General features: G+C 30.2%; 4 long non-coding RNA genes across 4 annotated transcripts; 3 read left to right on the top strand and 1 right to left on the bottom strand.

Moving 5' to 3' along the window:
- Positions 1 to 960: 960 nt before the first annotated feature.
- On the top strand, positions 961 to 2050 carry LOC107366048 (uncharacterized). Its single transcript, XR_016197821.1, has 3 exons — positions 961 to 1099; positions 1186 to 1803; positions 1862 to 2050. It is a non-coding gene; the product is annotated as an uncharacterized LOC107366048 (long non-coding RNA).
- Positions 2051 to 9915: 7865 nt separating this feature from the next.
- LOC107367689 (uncharacterized) lies at positions 9916 to 12842 on the bottom strand. Its single transcript, XR_001569951.3, has 2 exons — positions 10667 to 12842; positions 9916 to 10327 (listed from the first exon to the last, which is right to left on the bottom strand). It is a non-coding gene; the product is annotated as an uncharacterized LOC107367689 (long non-coding RNA).
- A 161-nt stretch (positions 12843 to 13003) lies between these two features.
- Positions 13004 to 15909, top strand: LOC112538876 (uncharacterized). The gene is made up of 2 exons (XR_003082276.2): positions 13004 to 13419; positions 15012 to 15909. It is a non-coding gene; the product is annotated as an uncharacterized LOC112538876 (long non-coding RNA).
- Positions 15910 to 17656: 1747 nt separating this feature from the next.
- On the top strand, positions 17657 to 22057 carry LOC107370510 (uncharacterized). Its single transcript, XR_001570650.3, has 3 exons — positions 17657 to 18150; positions 18222 to 18334; positions 19012 to 22057. It is a non-coding gene; the product is annotated as an uncharacterized LOC107370510 (long non-coding RNA).
- The last annotated feature ends 179 nt before the right edge of the window (positions 22058 to 22236 follow it).

The raw sequence follows: 22236 nt of genomic DNA on the forward strand, positions 1-22236 counted from the left end.
TGGTGATAAATGTAGTGAATAATACTTGTACATTAAATGAATGAGAAGCATTTTTTGGAGAATAGAGAAGAAATGATTGTAAAAATTGTTTATTATTAGAGCAAGGTCTTGTTACACTTTGACCTGAAGGTCAGGTCAGAGAGTAAACATGGAGAAGAAAGGAAGACAGAAATGAGAAGGAGGAGGATGGAAAAGAAAGACAGGCGAAAAGAAAGAGAAGGAAGAAGAGAAAGGAAAACGTGAAATGGAAGAAATAAAAGCAAAATGGATGAAAAGAAATGATTTTCATATATTCGCATCTTTTCTGGTTCACCATTTTTTACCATTGATTGAACCGATTACAAGATTGATTGTAATTAAATTGTACATTCTCCATGATTGTTTAATTAAAGCCTGAATTAAGGTTTGGTTAAGGTTAATTAGCATGTTTAATTAAGATGAATATATGATGATGAAGATGATGATGGCAATGGTGAAATGGGCAAAAAGATATCTGTTTGTTGTTACCGTTGTAAGTGAATAATTAAAGCAAGTAAATTACTCTATTCTTATACGGAAATGAATTAATTTTTTTGTTTTTCTCATTTTCAACCCTTTAGAATTATATTCATGATTAAATGAGCTTTTTTTGTGTGCTTTAAACATAAAAAAGTTAACTTTTTATTCGCCATTGTATTGTAAGGTACCAGGTTAAGGTTAAACTAGAGATGTAAGGGTTGAACATGATTTAACCAGAAACCTGTTTTCATTTGTATTCAACATTGAATTTGCTAATTTTATTTATTAATACCATTCTTAACACTCTTTCAACTCTAGGTAACATTGGGTTAACCTCTTTGTCAGTCACTAACTCTTCTTGGTGAGCTCACGGGTTAAGTTTGGTTTAGTCTCACGGGTTAACCTCTTTGTCTGGTTAATTGGTACCATGGTTAAATCCATCACCAGTTTTATCATCACTTTGACTTTTTATTCATCATAATCTTTCTTTTCTTAACAACTAAACTCTTTATCATCAGCATTTTGCAAGAACAATGAAGAGCCAAGACAAAAAATCAACAGACCAAACTGAGAAACTGGTCATCAAAGGCTAGGTTAACAGGTAACTGTCAACAGTTAATTTATATCTCATTTATTGTTTCTTTTGTTTCTATTCTTAACATGCAAATATCTTTCTTCTCATCGCAGGTTAACACTATGGATTAGTTAATTACTTTGCCTGACAAGCCTTCATATTGTGCGATAATTAAACCTGTCAACAATCAGCGTGTGGAAATTAAAGATTATTTCTGGATTTTCTCAAAACCAAATTCAACCCAAATGTTAACCCAAAGACCAACCAAATCCACCAGGAAATAAACCGGACAAACCCCAAGACCAGATTGGCCAAAGGAGCAAAAGATAAATCACAAGAGCAACTAAAATGGCCAAAGTTTAACCAAAAGAGCAATCAAATGGATTCAAATTGTAGCCCATCTTGTTCACACATCTGGGAATTAGAGTCTAAATTGTTAGTCAAGTTGAACGGCAATTTCATAATCAACTATCACTGGATTGTTACGAAGCAAAAGCACGCTTTACCCAAACACCAACGTACAGAATCACAATAATTGTTTTCACATCATTAATCTTCAATTCTGTCTCCCTTTGAGCCCGATAAACGGATCCTTTCCTGAACTGATACTAACCATGTTAGCTTGTGTTAAATCAATTACATTGCTACATTAATGACTTCTAAATCACGTTAAATAATTTAAAGTGAACAATATCATGAATGGTAAATTTTCATAATGATAAATCTAAAAGGTGAGCTTCTCTTAACAACAACAATGAATAACCATTAATCTATGAATTTAATTTTCAGTATACTTTTAGATTACAAATGTAATTGTAATTTAAATGAATTTAAGATGAAAGAAGGAAAAAACAACCAAATAACTGTCCTAAAGCCCTTAAATGTGTTGCCCAGTCAAAACTAATTGCAACCTAAATATTGTATTTAGTTAATTTTCTTACCTAATCAAACAGTTATTAAACCTAACTAAACACTTTGCCCTTTTTGTTGCTACATTACTATCAGTGTTATTAACACCAAAACCAAAAGAAACAAAGTAAATACATAAAAAAGGGAAAAACTAGTTTTCACTAATTAAAGGTATGATTAAGATAAATTGTTGATTCAAAACAATACCATGATCATCTGTAATCACACAATTCATATCCAACTACATCAATGGTTGTATCACGGTTAGACTGGCCTTAAAGTAGGAGGAGGAGGTGGAAGATGGTCAAGATGATTATCAAATTTATGATTAGAATCGTGAACATCACGAATGTAAAGTCTAATTTGATTTTGGTTAAACTCATGGTCTGAGTTTGAGGTTTTTCTGGTTTATGGTTAACTTTCTGGTTGGCTTTTGGTTAACCATTAACTTTGAAATGTTTACTTATTGATCATTGACAGTTTTGAAGCGTAAATTTGATTAGCATTTAATTGCTGCCCAATGTGGACCAGAAGCTTAGCTTTTTTGGGTTAAAATGGTTTCCTTGCCTGAAACAACTGACAAACTGTAAATGCTGATTCAACGTTGCGGGTTAATTTGGGTTTACGGTTGAGCTTAAATTATGATCAAGACCTAGAAATATGGTAATTATAATTGTATCCAAATATGATTGTAACTGTGTGATTGACACAGAAAAATTTGCCTCTTAATCGTGATTAACTAATATTAACACTACAACATGATTAAGCTCGTTTTTTGCTCTTTGTTTTTAAGCTCTTCTAGTTAAATTAATGATGATATTAGTATGGTTGCTGTAAAGTTAACATACAATAATGATGATAATAGTAAGAATAATAAGTTAATTGAACACAAATTACATTTGATTGTTTGATTATGATTCTTTTGCTTTTTTTTGCTGTTCCAGGATACAAATGGTAATCCATATCCTAAAATATTACATATTAACCCTGTTAAAATGGCATCTTTTCAACCATTAAATGTTAGCAAGAAAGGAGTGAAGAAGTGTTGGTCTTTAGATTGTCTGGCTAATTCAATTGCAATTTTAATTGAATAAACAATCCAATTCAATCTCTAGTAATCATATTTTTGTTATCATCATCTTCACTTTTCATAGTTTAGTGTTAAGTGAGATGTAATCATCATTAGTGGATCACAGGAGGAAATTTAATCTGTTTTAAAATCATGATTATGCTGATACTAATCATGATGACTCTGTTGATGACTGTGATGAGCATTCTGATGATGGTGATACTGATGGTTGTTGATTAACGCCAACACCAACAACCGACACTGAAGCTTCAACATGCTTGGTTAACAAGTAAAGTTGACACTTTTGGTTAACTTATGGTGACTTTGGGTCAAAGAGTAAAGGAAGAAGAGACAGCAATTCAATAGTAAATCTGAACCAAAATTTTTTTTTGGTGTCAGAAGATGGCGCAAGAAAGAGACTCTTTCTTTTTACTTTCTTTACAAATTTTTTACTCTCTTTTTCTCTTTCATTTCTCTTTCTTTTCATCATTAAAAATTAAATTGAAACAATAAATGTCAACATTAGAAAAGGCTTTTTTGACTACTTTTCAATCTTTTCAAGGTTATTTTAATTGATTTTGATGATTTTGATGCTATGATTTCTAATTATATGATAAATTTGTGATGATTCAACAGAAGAATGTCTTTATAGCTAACAAAATCTGAATTGATCAAGCAAAAGTCTATCAAAAAGTTTTCATAGTCATTCAATTAGCGTTTGGGACTACTTTGGTTATTCTGCTAATAAATTCTGAATTTATTCTTTTCATTGGTTAGATTCATAATTTAATGGTGAATTCGTTAACCGATAGATATGTCCAACATTATACTAACGACAATTTATTCACCATTTGCTTTATGTGAAGGTGAATTCCCGTTAAATCAATGAATTATGAATCGAACCAATGAAAAGAATAAATTCAGAATTTATTAGCAGAATAACCAAAGTAGTCCCAAACGCTAATTGAATGACTATTAAAACTTTTTGATAGACTTTTGCTTGATCAATTCAGATTTTGTTAGCTATAAAGACATTCTTCTGTTGAATCATCACAAATTTATCATATAATTAGAAATCATAGCATCAAAATCATCAAAATCAATTAAAATAACCTTGAAAAGATTGAAAAGTAGTCAAAAAAGCCTTTTCTAATGTTGACATTTATTGTTTCAATTTAATTTTTAATGATGAAAAGAAAGAGAAATGAAAGAGAAAAAGAGAGTAAAAAATTTGTAAAGAAAGTAAAAAGAAAGAGTCTCTTTCTTGCGCCATCTTCTGACACCAAAAAAAAATTTTGGTTCAGAGTTAGTATTGAATTGCTCTCTCTTCTTCCTTTACTCTTTGCTTTGGGTTGACTTTTGGTTGATTTGTTGGTTTACTTTTGGGTTAATTTTTGTCAAAATGTCTTTTCTGGTTGTCTTTTAAAATTTTGGTAAATTCACTTTAAGTTGAGCTCTTGTTGAATAATTTTTGGGTTTAGTCTTTTGTTTGTATTTTGTGTGGTTTCAACTCTTTCAGATGATTATTGCTATTGTGATCGAAACATCCTAAACCACAATTAATCTACCAAGATTATCTAATTGAATACAATTGTATGTATCGTTGTTTGAGTGGGCAACAATTAATCATTTGTGTGTTCATTTTTAAACACATTTTAACCTTGATTTGTGTATTGACCATTGAAGCCTTCTCATTGTTGTAACTCATATTGATATTTTTTTCAATATCTTTTCATAATCAAAGTGTCTTAACTATGAGTTTACAGATCATGTTAATTGTTGTTTTTATAGCAACAATCAGGTCAGTTTAAACTCATCTCGTTATGTTTTTCATTATTATCATCAATCAATTTAACTAAATCAATTCAATTGTGTTTACATGTGAATAGAGAATGTGATTTATCACTTTTCTATTATCCATTGATTTAAATGTATTTTGTTTCATGAAAACAATTTTCAGGCTCAGATAATCATTAGTCTTATTTGATTATCAATTGTATGGATTGGTTTATTCATCTAATTGTGAAAATTTTCAATTGAAAAACTAAACAATTAGTTGATCTAAAAATATCAACATAAACATTTCCTCTGAATATAAGCTTAGCAAATGGTTTGAGCCAAGTTTTGTTTATTGATTGTTGGGCTGATAAAAGTCGTAATTTAGTCTCAAACCAATTAACATTCAATTTGTAATTAAAGAAGTGACTTTCAAATCAAGTTGATTCATAACTGTTTGAAGTTGCTTCAACTGATTCACTTGGATCAAGGGCAATACAAGGCTTTAAAGCCTTGAAATTAAACACTTTCATTTTGTCATAATTTAATCATCTCATAATTCAGCTAATTATTGACTTAAATTGTAGGTTTTCATTACAGATAAGGCAACTTATCATCTTATTGTAAAATCAACTGATGAGTTGGAATGGTTGAGTCTAAGTTTGCATATTTGCTTTGCTTTAATCAAAGCAAACGTTTCTTACATTTCTGTTGCTTGGTTTGAATTTTTGAAACTGATGATTACTGCGATTGGAGTGAATTTTGAAATCATTAATGTCAATAAGCAGTTTTAAATGGACTAATCAGTTTAATTCAATTTAACTGTAACTATTAAAAGGTCAATTTGGTTGAAGTTAAACATGTAAATATACATGTAAATGTAAATTCAAATGTGAGAAAGAAAGCAGAGCAAGTGTTTCGTTTTGATACTTTGAAAGTGAACGTTGAATTTTGATCATCTGCCTACAATCAATGAATCAACCTACGATTTTACTGATTTAATTTAATATAAAGGATGATGATATTGTTAACAACCGACGAATTGATGCTGTAAGATGAGAAGAAATTAAGATAACCAGAAGTGGGGAATGTTTACCAATTTGATTCTATCCATCCATTCATGTTCATTATCGTTGATCAGGATGATTATCCTGTCTTTTTGATTGCAATTATACAAATAAATGATAATAATAACTGGAAACACACCAAAAAAAAGGGCTAAACACGAAAAAATTGCTTTCAATTATGGTTAAGTTGGTCCAAATTTTTGAATTTCTTCCTCAGCTTTATCTGATTTTCTTGTTCTGCTTACATACACTTGTAACATGAATGGTTCTCGATAAGCTCCTATCCTTTACTCAGGGTTATACACTCAATTCAATGGGTTATGATGAGTGCTTGGAATCCTCTTGAAGTATTGAAAATGGTTATGTTAACTGGTGATTAAAAGTAAAAGTGATATTGATAGACTTATTGATGAAAGTTCATGAAACCTTGATCAACTTTGATTTTGAGTTGATTGAAGTTCATTGTTTAAAGTCTTTTTGACCGAATATCAAATATCTTTTTTAAAATGTGTGTTGTGAAAGTAACATGAATCAATCTGGCCATGGTTAACCTACTGTACAGCAATTTGGAGTTAAAATTTAAATCTTATTTGAAACAGCAATTTACTTCATATTATCCAGACCAAAATGAGTAGGAATTTAAGGGAAATCTAATTGTTTAATCACCAGTGATCATTCAATCCTTTATCATTTGGCTTTTTCATCTCCTTTTTGCTCAATCTTTTTTCTTATTATGGCTTCTTTTCATGACAATTAAACTGTAATTGCTGACTTTACCTACTGGCCTAGTGACATTTGACAGAGCACATGGTTAATAACACATATCATGTTGATTTTGTTTAAAGGCATCCAAAGTGTTCCAGGTCAACAGCATAAAAGGACAAGAGTCATCTAACCAACCCTACAATTTAATCAAATGGCAACAAAAGAGCCACAAGATAAATTCAGTGTCCTCTTCATCATTATAATATTGAATTAATAATTTAAACAGTCAAGAGATTGTGGTTATCATCATGTTTGCAATCACCAGTTGAAGGAAACGAAGGAAAACAGGCTGAGAGATTTGTGCTTGAATCTTTTTTGTCGCTCTTTTTTTCTCACCAAAATGTTGATACAAAATAAAACAGGCAACCCAATAATTTAAAAAAATTACCACCAATTACTTGGTTAGGCTTTTATGTATTCATTTTGTCATCTTGAAATTAATCAAACAGGTTCAATTTGCAAATAAAGTTATCAATCAGTTGGGCACGGAAATTTGATGAAATAACCTTGAAACCAGGAATACATGATGTATTAGCAACAGACAGCTTCCAGTGTTTGACGGGTTGAAGTTTTCAACTCCATTTTTTGGGGTGAAATTTTTCTGCTGAACGGAAACGGAAAAATGGAAACCGGTTGCGTCAAGGTTTTCCCGATTCTGGGTTCATTAGAAATACATTGGCGTGTTTAAGAGATTAAACTTGATAGCTTTCTGAATCTCATAATTCATCTTCAAGTTCATGTTTACCACCAATTATAACCAAGTATTGATTACCAATTCTCTGCATATTTTGTTGTTTATTTGTGTTGGTTAGAGTTTGATAATTAAAGATGTAATTAGATACAGAAGAAGACCAAGATTCTCAGCATTTGTTGTCGATCTCAAACTCAGATCATGTAATACACTTTTCCTTTGAAATGTGAGTTGAATATTATTGAAAGTTAATGATGGTTATGAAGGTGATTTTATTTTTGTACTTTCTATCCTTCTAATTGATTTTTATTTTCTCGCTGTTAATCTGGTCATGATGAGGTAAAAATTGAATAAATTGGTGAATACAAAAGATGAACATTTGAAAAGCACCAAATAGTTAAATGAAAATGTATAAAAAAAAGTGGTCGGTGTATAAATAAGCGGGAAACCAAAAACATAAGAGAGCAGCACAGATGATGGGAAAATTAGATGCATCCAATTAATTAAAACAATCACAATTAACCACCTACAATCAACCTTATTGTACAGTTCACATTGAGAACAGGTTCACATAAAAACAACTAATAATTAATAATACCAATTATAAAGTTGATTAAAGAACAAAGTTGCTCTTAAAAATAAAACAAAAGCAACAAAATGGTAACAATATGGTGTCTTTTGGGTCTCGAGGAAAATAAGCTAACCTTCCAATCTGATTGGATAACCCAAAAGACAATGACTAATGTGAAAAGTAAACGCGGGCTATTTCATTGTTTATTCAAACAAATTTAAAGACAATTAGAGCCAGTAATTTATTGAGTGAAATTGAATTCAGCAATGATTAAGGAGAGAAATATAAAAATTTAATTAGTTGACTTAGCAATTAAAATTATATTTAAAGACATGAAATGGGAAACAATATAGAGAGGAGCGACTCTCAGTTTTTCAATGATATACATTTTGCTACCAAAAGCAAGATTATCATTTTAAGTGAAAGCTAAATGATTATTAGGATGATGTTGATTATAAGGATTAAGTAGCCAACAAGATGATGATTAGATTGGTACATTTTTAACGGCCATTAACGTTGTACAATCGATTGTACATCAATATATCAATTGAGCTTCGCCCATTTTCAATGCACCAACAAATGATAGGATTGTTACCAGAAAAGAGTAAAATATTTACCTGTAAATGAATTCATTCATGCTACACCTTAATATATTGACCATCCGATCAGGCTGTTGATGAGGATGATAATGGTGAAATGATGTTAACTGGTTAAAAGTAACAATTTAAACTTGACTTGTCCAACTGTGAAGTGAAAAGAGTTGATTGAAAAAACAAAAATCTGGTTAACTGAGGGAAATGGTAAAATAAAAAGGCCTCATTATTATAATTTGCTCAACATTAAATTCATTTCAATTAACCATTTCAAAATTTTATTAATAAATTGAGCACAAAAATGTCATTTTCAAAAGCACAATCAACAAATAATCATTTAAATCAGGAGTTCAGCTTAAATCAATTTGAAAAAATAGCAGCAAAACTCAACAAGATGTGTAACAATGATTTAGTTTTCAAAGGTTTCCATTGTGGTTGGGATAGAGATCAATTGAAATGGTAATCGATTTGATCACCCAATCATGGTTAAATCGAAAAGTTAATCAACTCAATTTCAATCTGTAATCGTGTTTATTAATCACGCTCTACTATAACCATTTAGCAACAATTTATCAACAATCGATTTACATTCATCAGCTAAATATCATCTAAAGCGACTTCTTTTTCACTAAACCTTTTATGCTTTCTCTCAGTTTTAAGCCTTGACTTATTTTGTGCCATCAAATTTCGTGGTGAAAAATGTTGATTGTTGTGTGCAATTATTAATCACTAATTGTTGGCTAATCTTGATTTGTTTGCTTGATTAGCGAAAATTGTGTGTTCCATTGAAACCCATTTGTTTTTATATGTAAAATTGTTAACCCAAATTTAACAATAACTTGTGCGTTTACTTGATTATCATACAAATGTTGATAGTCATCATGAAACCCTTTATACTCGCCAGTTTAAATCGTTTGAAACAATTGAACAATTCACTGTCATGAACATTAAGAAAGCTTTCAACTTGTTTCCATTAATATGTTTAATGGTGGAAAAACTCAGTGTTAATTCAAACCAGTAAAATGATGTTTAAACATGAACGATAAATGGTTAATCATTGTTGGTATTGTTTTCCCATTCAAGATATAAAATTTCAAATTGACTTCACAATTGAAAATTGATTATTAATCAAATTTTACCATTTTGATTGCGAGCAACTTCCTGATGGCCAGTAACGGTTAACCCAAAGTTAACCAGTTTACAGGATTAAAAGCAATGTCACTGAACAGTTGTATTGAGACGTTGAGTATTAATGATTTTTCAAGCTAATCAATATTTCCAATTTGTAAATTCACATTTCTTTGATGATACAAAACGATTCACTGACAACTCAGGTCTTGATGTTTATCGCTTTATAATGCTAATTTGGGTTCACTTTTTTTTACTACTGTTTGTGTCAATTTGTTTTGTAATTAGATTTAATTGAGTAGGCGATTGATTAAATCACAGTTGGACACATTGAAGACATTTAAAAAAGGTTTACAAGGCAAAGTAACAAGATGAACAAATGGTTTTTGATCAACATAATAAACCCATTTAAGATTCAATATATTCAAGTCCGGAAGCTTTTTTTGCTTTTCCCAAACAATCCAATTCACTGTGATTACATTAGATTACAGTTAGAAGCACAATTATGGGCACAGTTATGGTTAACAGGTATGCAGTGAGTTGACCATTGAACATGTTTACATTGTATTGTGAGTGAAAGGCAAAGACCTTATATGTATCATCATCATCATGTTTTGGAGATATTTTTGCCTTCTCATTGACCCTTTGTTTGGTTGTAAAATTTTGCCAATTTTGTCCACGCAAACCTTGACAGTAATAAAAAAAAGGGTAAAAACGTTAAAATTTTCATTTCATATCAACTTAAAATGATAACAATGATGAACCAAGTTTTCATGAAATTTGTGCTCCAAAATATTCACAAATTTAAGTAGCCATAAAATTAGACTCATCATTCATGGTAAACATTCATTTTCTTGTCTCCATTTTCGAGGACAGTCAAGAGGAAGGAACCGTTATTTTGGTGGCTTCAATGGTTAATCATTGGCAGTTTCACATGGTTCGTGAAATCGCATGTTGACAAGAATTTTAAGTCAACTTGAATGGCAACTTGTGGTTCATCAATGGTTTCACTTTGTTTTCATTACCTCAAAAAAACATTAACAATCCAATTGATTCAACTTGATTTGCTTTTAGCATCAATAAATCATCTTTTCCTCTCCGTGCTTTGACATAATCAACTTGAATCTTATGTAAGTCATCTTAAAATGGGCATTTTAGATGGACTTTGCAATGTTTATTACAGATAACAACACAAATAAGGTTAAAGTTGCATCCCAAGGTTTAAGGTTAATACTTTTATTGGCACTGGAAACTGGAAATTGTGATTGGAAAAGCTAATTAGTCTAATAACTGGATAGATTAATTCAATCTGTTGTAAATCATTTTTTGGGTTATTAGCTGTAATTCAAGATATTGCCATGTTTATTTTACCATGAGAGGGAAAAATTGGTTTGTAAATCTCATCGTATTTCATCTTTTCTTTGCGTTTAAATGCCAAAACATGGTTGCCTGGTTGTTGCTTTTGTTGGTGGTTCGGTTGTTGTTGATGATGCTTCTGATGATAAAATATCAATCAATTTTTAGATATTTAAGATGGTCATTATCCAGATGAAAGTTAATACACAGAGATGAAGATGATGGCCAAAACTTGTTATCATCAATATTTAGGGTCAAATTATGTTCACATTTTTTTTCCTTAGGTTAACAGGTTTCTCTGTTAACTTTGATTCACTGTTGTTAACAAGTTAGACAACTTCTTAAGAAAATATTTCTCTTCTCTTTATCCAGCTTTATCATCATCTTTTCCCATCACGAAAATAATCTTACCTCCATGTTCATCATCATTATCATTCTATTACTTTTAATCTATTGTGTGGCTATATATATGTTATTATTACGGCACTTATGTTGATCATAGTCATGAAAAATACCATTGAGAAAGAAAGAAAACTCTTATTTTCTTCTTCCTTCTCATCAACATCAACATATACACAAAAAGATGTACAGGTAAATGATTGCAAGTGATGATGATAATGAACATCACCTTGAAAGGTTATTAAGGATGGTAAACATGGAAAGATGTTTAAATCTGACAATAAACTGTCTTATGTAATGCAACAGGAATCAAAACCAAATTAAAGCATCAATTGGATGCTTTATTTGACTGTTGAGCTTAACGGTGAGATAGATTCAATCATTCGTTATTCAGGGTATCAGGTAAGTCGATAGGTTCCAGGATAAAAGAAGCTTCAAGCGTCCAGTTTGAATCTTCCAATATCCTCTTGAAGTTATGCCTCAATGTCAAAGATATCTAATCAATATTCAATGAATCCAGTGATGAAAATACCATTTCAACAGCTTTAATTTGAATCTAAATTTACCAGTTTTTTGTTTGTTTCTTGTTAACCCGCAAAAATGACTGCTTGAGGTTTCCCTTGAATCCAGCTTTTTGATCTTGAGCCTCAAAGAATCACAAAAAATTGACAAAAAAATGTACTTTCTTGGTATTTTCTGGCTTTCACAGTTAAGCTTGTTCATTGATTGTAGCTCAGTTAGCCAAATCTTTATGGTTATCATCATCATTTTGAATATATTACAAGAGCCAAGAGACATCTTCAAATCTTTAACCAACTTGACGAATAGGTTTTCAAGAAAGAGAAAGATGGAGATGCAAAAAATTTCTCATTTTTTTTGCTTCTCTCGTCAAATTTTTTTTCACCATGATGAAACATGTAAGTTATTGCAGATCATCAGCCTCATCATTACCATCACCAATGATTGGCATCATTTAGAATGTACTTTTTGGTTGTCAGTCAACAGCATTTGACTTTAAATTGTCGTTATTTGATTATCAGCATAAACATGGTTGACATTTCCTCTTTGATTAAATTAACGCGTTTCCCTCTGTTGATTAAATCAACCATTGACTTGTAGTTAAATTTTTGTCTCAAATATTAACATCAACATTAAGAAGGGAAATGAACCTAGGACAACCAAATCTCAAAGTGGCGAGGAAAAGCAAACAGTTAACCAGAAAACCCAAAGTCATCATTGTTAACCAAGGAAAACAGAAAATCAAGCCAAACGATTGTCAGCAACCATCTTTAAATAAATTGACACAAGATAAAATTAATCAACAACTCAATAATTGCAAGAAATAATTACGACTTGAAAATAATTAATAAAAGATGAGATAAAAATAAACCAAATGAAAACAACTGAAGACACTAACATAAGCCAAAAAATCTTATTCGTATGACTTTTGTTTTTGTTAACGGTTATCGTCTGATTTAGGGACTGCATAGTAATCAAAGAGTTGAGAGTTTTTAATTTATTTTTAGTTAGATTGTAAATTTTAATTAATTAAGATTCTGATCTATAGATCTTGTTAATCTCCATGATAGAAATAAAATTAACAACATGAACTTAATCAAATTCATTTGAATAAATAATAGTCACTTTGTAAATTAGAGTATGAACCCTTTTGACCGTTAATTTCAAATTTTTGCTAACCTTGGCAATGAGATTGTTATTTTGAATATCTATTGACCTTTGAAAAACCTTAATCATTTTATGGTTATTATCATTGCTATTATTAATTGTTATTATGGCAATTGACCAAGTAAATCTTTTAAAATCTTTTTTTGCCAACAAACTTCCTACTTCTTAATCTTACCCTTCTTCATCTATTCAAAGACTTACCCGTTCATCATCACCATGCTATTCAAATCATCTGCCTTTGGAAATCTTCAGCTAACCTTAACTTGATTAAACCTACAATTCAACATTATTTATCAATAGTTTTGACCCATGCAACAAATGTTAAACCCAATGAAAGGTAAGTCAAACAAAAAAAGTATAGAGATTCAAAAAAAACGATTCATGATAGTAGTCATTAGGCTTACATATGAATGGTTAACCAATAATTAAATAGGTATCAGTTGACCTTAATCAAGCCTATATATTAAATTGTAATTGTTGTAAATGGACAATTACAGTTGAATGAATCTTTTTGTTCAAGTGAACTTGACATTGACTCTCTATTGACTTTACATTCATTCTGGTTGTTTCAATGTAAAGGGTGTTTCAACCAAGTTTCGACTCTCGTTTAAATTGAATTAAATTATATCAAATTAGATATTAGAAGTAACTCAATAGATGGTATTTTCTTGAATTTATTAGCTAATTGTGCGTTCATCTATAGCCAATAATGTTAATTTAGGTTTTTGATTTTGTGACAACTTGCTTGAAACACCCTTCAGATGAAGTTGAATCTTTATTTTTCTAACGCCATCCTAAATCTCACCTGTAATGTGATAAGAATAGTTAATGGTGACAATGATGATTATTAATATTATCATCACATTGATTCAAAGTGGAAAAGGAAATTTCAAGTGAATTAAACAAACTCAAGATTAAGTTTCAATGTGGACCATCACCTTAAGGGAAAACATTTATGTGTGAACCTTGAAATTTCTCTCACAAACAATGTGATAATCTTTTACCCTGAGGATGCCAATTGTTTAATCTTTATCATTCTCATCCTCATCACTTCATCGTGTCAAGTTAGAAGTGGAAAAATGAGAAAACAGAATAAAAACTATCGCCAACTCGAAACGAAAGAAGAGCAAATTTAAAGATGGAAACTGAAACATTTTATCAACTGCTTTCAGCATTTGATTGCCTTTAAATTTATGAGAAGTCATGATGATTATGAGGGTGATGAGGGCTCAAAATCTGCCCAATTAGTGGGTTAATTAGGTATTAGGCCGATTAGCCTGAGACAATCAATACTGCTAAGTGAAATTACTGTCCATTGTTGATGTTGTCATAATCAATGAGAGTCAATGACACTTGAATAGTTCAAATAATAGCAACCAAAATTCAGTAATCTTGTTTAGTCAACATTTTTAATCATTAATGGACAGATTTAGCCTCTTGGAATGATTTAATTCTTGATTTTCAGTTGTTTGCTGAAAATATTCACCTTGTTAGGTCTGTAATCAGCTAACTAAACAATTTACTGGTGTTTAATTTAAGCCTTAGTTTTCTTGCTACTCACCATCAAATCTAGATCGGGCAATACATGGTTGATTAATTGTTTTCAAATGAGATTAAATTGTAGACCAATTTAGCCACCTTTTGCTCAAATAAGTTTACTACAAATTAATTATTTTGTGCGTTCAAATAAACGCCTTTGAACTTCACTTTTGGAAACATTTAGGTGTGTGTTTATGTGAGAGTTAGCTAATCATTTATTAACTAACCTTACAATTTATGTATTATATGTGTGTATTTATTAAAAAACAATGAACCCAAAATGTAAAAGGTAATGTTGGTTGATTTTATAGAGAAGATGAATTTCATCTTCCTTTCAGTGATAAACAGTAATAAACATGATCTAACATTTTGCTCTTCATCCTATTTCAGATTCAATTTGGCCCAGTTTAAATGGTACTGTCAATAAAATTGGTTAAAATTGAAACTAACCCATTTAGTACGAAGCAACAACCCTTGGTTTACCATGTCCAAGTTAATCAACTAACCTTTCACCAACAACTATTGATGTCTAATGCAACCGGATTCATTCAATTTTTGACTGAAAATCACTGAACTTGGCTGGAGGAATGGATGAACTTGCAAAATGTCAAAATCAAACCGAGTGGAGGCCAAGAGAATCATATTTGGATCAAGATTTTAGGAGTCAAACATAAATCTCTATTGGATTTCAATCAACTTCATCATGATATCTCTGTGATTTAGGATTAAACACTGGTTCGAATCTAATAATGGCCAGTCCAACAGTTCTGCTGGTTCATTTACACACTCCTTTAATGTGTTCATATTATGATTATTACTACACTTGGAGCAAACACTTGCAGCTTGAGGGGTTGATTGGAACATCATTTGAATGAATCACACATCATCATCATCATCATGAAAATAGTACATAATGATCAGTAGTTAAACATTTGATTATCGATAACCGTTTAATACAGAAAGAAGGAACAAGAAACAAGAAAATCAAAATAAAAGGAAAAAGAAGAATAAATAAAAGGCAAAAAATCAATCTAAATATAACCAAATATCTACATAAATAAATATACCTTTTTTATATATATTTTATTGATAGATTAGCTTAGTTGTAAGACTGTTAAGACACACCTTGATCGCTGTTCAATACTACAGTTTAACTCCTCAGGCTTTATAAACTCATCGTTTGATCGTAGGTTGATTCATTTTAATGTACAAATCAGATCAAATTGTTATTAAATTAAATAGATGGATTGACTGGTGAATCAACAGTTGTACAAGCTTTTAAGCATAACATTTACATTTGTGATTAACTGATTTCGCTTTTCTGACAGTGATTTTGATCTTTAAATTTCAACAATTTGATCTATCAACAACATTGATCAATGTTGTTGTCCTTGATTGATTACTTAAGCTCCATTTGGTTTACAATTGGTTAGGCCTGAAGTGATCTTAAAATGATGTTGATGATGCTGGTGTAGATTCAAATGATGGTTTTAATCAGTTTCATCTGTTTAATTCAAAAATATCCTTAATCATTGACTTAAAACACCTTTTTTAATCATCAAAGATGAGCTGACTTTTCAACAATCAAATTAGATTACAACAGTAACCATTATTTTGACCTTAATGGGTGTGCTTGCTTGTTGCTTCGGTAGCAATAACAGTAATCAGCAAATGTCAATGGTTAAGGCTCATTGTTTTTAAATGTTTACTTTTTTTAGTGTTAATATTTATGATAATCAAATGGTATATTTAATAGCGATGAAGATGATGATTGTTAATGGTAATAAGCTTTTAATTGGCAAAACCATTCTGTATTAACATCTATTCAACTTTCACCTCACGATTGAATGAAATGTAATTAGCTTAAGGGTGATAATTTTGTTATTTATTTGCTTTTGTGTACATTTCAAGGGATTGAATTTTTATTATTGAACAAAATATTGCAGCAATTAACGTTTTCTGGTTAACATCAATTAGATATTTTATGTTTAATTGTAAGGCCATAAAGAGTGTACACTTTCAACAGTTTGATAAACATTCAAGTTTGAATGGTTCCATCTATAATGACAATCATGTTAAATTTAATCATGTAAATAGGTTTGTTGTTGATTATTTTACATTTTACTTTAAACAGTTCACTCTAATTGTATCGATGGTCAATTTTTGTTAATTGGTTTTGGCCATTTTTAAGTTAGCAAGCAGTTGAGGTTAAAGTTGGCCAAGAAAACTGATGTAATTTGAAAAGCATCAATAAAAGTAAAGTTTAATTTGATCTTTGTTGATTGGTGAAGCTGTTTAAATTGTTTCTTGATTGCCATTGTTGTTGTTTAACGGGAAACAATAACGTTAAAAATGTAACAATATTTGTAATAGATAGCTGTAAAATGGCGCACAAATAAACAAGCCAAATGAAAAGGTTGAGTTAATTGGAGTCAGATGGAAATGGTCATTTATTATCAGCATTATATTGTTAGTTGATACGTGAACATGTGGAGAGGTCAATCTTGAATGGTTCACTTTCCTCCTTCATAACGATTGATTGATAGTTGGAACCAGTTGATTAAAACAATCGTTTCAATTAAAATTGAATCCAAAACAAGTCGACTCACAGTGAAAACAAGAGTTAATTGGTCTGACCAAATGAGCTCACCGGATATTCAATGGACTTTGTTTCTTGAGGAATTCATCCATTACATTCGTACATCGACTTGTCCAGTCAAAAAATCTCCATAATTGAGGAATCTCAAAGTCATCACAACAGTATGCAAGATACCAAAGTGGATAGATCAATCGACCAATTGAATTAACTCGATTATAATATCTTTACGAATCTGCTTTTCGAGTCGAAAGCAGCTGGAAAGGTTCAGGGTTGTATTCATCAATGTCGAGTTCAACGATGTTCAGTCATGAAGGCACAATTCTCAATCTTCTTCTAATTAATCAGTAATTTATGATTTTGTTTTTTCTGGTGTGACAATTAAAAACATAATAAATGGCGACACCAAGTGTCTTAAAGATGCACATTTAAGCGGCTGGTTCATATGATTTTAAAACAAAGAAGCTTTCTTTTACCCTTTTGGTCAGTTCAGTTTTTTTGGTAAAGTGAAAATAATGTTGATGGTTTCAACTTGATACGTGATTTATTATTATTATACCCAATAAATGTTAACAACTTACAACTATGTTAATCAAAAATCAATAGATTGTGTGTTAAAAGGGTTGTATGGTTCTTGGAATGATTTATAGAAGCCGAGCTGCAGTAACACGTTAGGAGTTAACCTCAACACGTTTTACTTTTGGTAAACTATACTTTCAAATTGCCTGTTATCTTCAACATGATATTGATCAAATGGAGCGATTATCTCATCGACTACATCACAATTATAACAATTATTACAATTAAATGTAATGATATCAATTCAAGAAAATGTTGATCTCTTAATAAACAAGAGATACATGGCGTTGTTTATTGGATCATATCTTTTCCTTTCTATAACACTTCCAAGCCCTTTTTTACTAATTTAATCAGGTAAGAGTAATGGTAAGGTAAGATTTTGTTAATTGTTTTTAACGTTAATTTTTTAATCATCATTATTACAGATAAAGACAAAAAAAGAGTTGAGGAAGTGCAAGATGAAAGTGAATCTCTTACCAGGATCAAGAGGAACCCAAAATGCGAAACATGTTGATGTTGATGGCTCAATAAATGAAAGGTAAACTTAATGATTGTGGCCGTCTTTACTTTTTTTCATATCCAATTGAGTTATTAGCATTCATTGAGTCAAGCCATACACAACACACACACACACACAACTAAATTACGTTGAAATAATAAAAATGATAATGTTCAGAAATAGGATCCACGAGTTTTAAGGTTTAATTTTCGTGAAACTTTATTTAACTTTCATCACCAGTAGCTGTTAAAATGAAACATGAGCATCATCAGCATCATCTTTACCATCATCATCAGCAACATTCAATTCATCAGCCATTCGCTTTCATTTGTTTTGTTTTTGTTTTCTTCATTACTCATCATCACTACATCACTTTCAGTTTAATATTAAAATATTGACTTGATTAACTCTTAAACACAATCAACAATGCAACACTGAACACCTTTTTGTTTGTGTATAAAAAATGGCTTTTTCGGTGTTCATGTTGTTTTGTTAATTACATTGTTGACGATGATGATTAAATCAATCACGAGCTTCAATCCTTTCTCTTAACCAAATAATGATTATCTATTTTCTTTCTCAACTTTTCCCCTTTTCTTGTTGATTAACTTTCACATCTGATAATCTTTAATTAACATGCTAATCATCACTTATAATCACAACGATTAACTGTTCACAATTTTAATTATAATTTTTTTTTCATTATTATTTTTCAGCTTTCGACATTTGCTTCTGGACTTGGTTTGGGTTGACCATGTTTTGATTGGCTTGTAAATCTGGTTGATAAATTTGGTTAATGCGGAGAAAGTAATCATGCCATCTTAATTAATTGGGTTGAACGTGTATTGGAATCGATTAATTCCCAGTGATAACCTCAATTGTCTTCAATCCTGTTGAATGATCAAATATAAAGCGCTATTCCAAATCTAAATCCAATTTACCATTATCATTAAATTGGCAATAAGGATTGATTGTGATTTTCAAGTGATTCACTTTGGATAATTGATTGACAAAGATTTAAAGTTGCCTTTTTGGTCATAAGATAATTTTGGCTTTTCTTGGTATTGTCTTCAAATTCAGGTCAACTTACCTGACTCTGATTCAATTGTATCAATTGAAGTATAACTCACAATTATGATAATGATCAGTGGAATCAAGAATGGAAGCTTAAATTGATAAATTATTATAAACAGCAAGACTAGTATCAGGACTAGAAGACAAGAGACTTGAAATGTTGATATAATCATTAAGAAGAAAACCAAATTAGCTAATTTAATCAGCCTCAGTTCAATTACACTATTCAATTGCCATGTGATGTAGATGTGAATCAATAATGAAAGGAGTGTACAATTATTATTAATTTAATAATAATTGTTAATAACGAGAGGGAAAAGGAAATGTGAATCTAAAGGATTGAACAACAAACGACTTGGTAAATGGATGAGAACCCAAATATTGCTGATAATTATAATGATGATGATTATTATGAACAAAAAAGTATTAACAAAATCTCCAATTAATACCTTAAAGGTATAAAATGGTATTTTTAAGATTAATCTGGACGATTAACTGAAAAATATTTCAATAAATTTACAATAACAATAGCGAAAGTTAATGTTAATAGTGAAGGGCAATTTTAATATTAGCTGGTAATGTCAGCAACCATTAGTGACTTTGATTGCAAGCTATTGTAACAATTTAAATGTTTCAAGTTTCAAGCTATTTAATGCGATCACAACAATTAATCACAATTACAAAGCACGTATCCAAAGCTAATGTCAGCCAAAAAAATGGAAACTAAAATATTTTCAGTTTACACTGAAAACTGAATAAAATTTGATACAATTTAATCATCCAAACTGATTGTCTTGTGATATTTTACTCATCTAACAGTATGCTTATTAACTGGACGTTTTAATCATTTTGAATGATCAATTGTCCAACAGCAATTTATGTTGTCTTCAACTTATGAATATGAAGTTACTTGAGACCTTAATCAATTAACCCGTTTTAAACTGTGATTGAATGATTAGACTTTTTTTGAACCAGATTTTGATGATTCAAATCATCTTTTAAAACACAAAAAAAGGTTCATTATGATTGAGTTACACTTGATTGTGAACAAATTGTTAGTCCGTTGAAAGCTTCTCATTAATCAACATACGCTTAATCGTCAGTCAATTATAAGAATCTTTTTATGCCTAAACTGTGTTAACATACAATTAGATCATTTGATTATCGGACAATCAAATGACCTTTAAACACGATTGATGATTAACATTTGTAATAATACTTATTGATTTGACAGTGCAATGTATTGTAAATGTCAAAATGAAGTTGAATACATTTTCTGGTTTAAAAATGGGTTAAAGAGTTACCAGTTTTTTTTGTTCATGTTGCTTTATTTCAACCATTTAAAGGTTAAATTGCTATTCAAATTTGCTTAAACTATTTCATATTTACAATCCAATATTACATGATTAACACGATTAACATGAAGATGATACAAAATAGGAATGAAGCAAATCTGATATTCAACCAAATTACCCATTGATGTAGAGTTAAGGCTTAAGGCTTATAAGCTTAACTGTCAACCTTTACATTTTACTGGTTTGATGATTAAACCAGGAAATCCAAAGGAAATATTAATTTTGATTTTACTAATCTAATGACATTAATATTAATCAATTTGCTTGGGTTGGCTGTAAGTGATTGTTCAATGAATTGCGTTTTTTCATCTCAAAAAACATCGCCTTTACCTTTTTCATTCATGTTTAACCAATGAACCTAACTTTATTGTAATTGATTTAAAGGTTAACCAATATTAATCAGTAGGGGTTAACATATTAAAATGGCATTTCCTTGATTATGATTAGTGGCTTGTTGAAAAGCTGTTAAATTTGGTCAACACTAATATTAGACTTTTAAGAGTAGTCTTATGATTCTGGTTTTTCAGCATTTCCAGTTTTCATTGTTGACATTGTTTAATCATTAATATTTTATTATTTGAATGTTGATTTCACCTTTCACCAACCGGGAAACTCAGAGTTGATCTTACATCCAAATCTCAGCTGATTTTAAAGGCACTGGAAATGCAATCAGAAACATTTTAATCAACATTAGCCAAATTAATTTATATTAATCTAGCTCAAATACAAGCTGCTGCCATAACCATTCAATCTAAGTCAATTACGGTTCATCTTTTAATATGGTTGTGTTTTACATTAATTGTGCACTTTCCCATTGAATTAAGTAATTGTGAAGTATCTCTTTTTGATAATCTGTATGGTAATTGACCATTTGATATTCAATTTCATCTCTACTCCGGTATTCATTTAATCTTGTGGGTTGATTAGTTGATGTAAATTACTTTGACCAAGTGAATAACATTTACATAATAAAGTCACAAAATAGAGGAATCAATTGTTACTCGTTGCCTCTAAATGGGTTCAAATCTTTTGGTTCAAGCGGTACATTTAAATGTAAATTGTTGCTCTTTTAAATACACATTGACTTGGTTAACACAATTGGGTGAACTCAATGATTTAGGTGTTGATTTTTTTGGTGAATTGGGAATTAAGTCTTTTCAGCCTTTTAATGTATTCATTTCTGTTAATCACGTTGATAAACTCATCAAGGTTTACCATTAATTTATTATATACGAAAAAAATCATTTACAATATTACAGTAAATCCAGTTTATTATGGTTTAGGCTTAACAAAAAGTGAAATGAAGATGAAAAGGTAAAAATAAAACGCTTATTTATTTATATGTTTGTGATTATAATTATCATTATCTCACTTAAATTAACTAATTTTTCAAGAAAAATTCATTAAATTCACACAAAAAAAACAGTTTATAATTTTTAAACTGACCGCAAACAATCTGGCAACTTGATTGGCTTTTGTTTTTACTCTGATCACCAGTTTTTTTGGATAACA

This window comes from Tetranychus urticae, chromosome 1, assembly GCF_039701765.1.
Source record: "Tetranychus urticae isolate SD_2017Ah chromosome 1, NJAU_TeUrti_SD_1.0, whole genome shotgun sequence".
NCBI lineage: Eukaryota > Metazoa > Arthropoda > Arachnida > Trombidiformes > Tetranychidae > Tetranychus > Tetranychus urticae.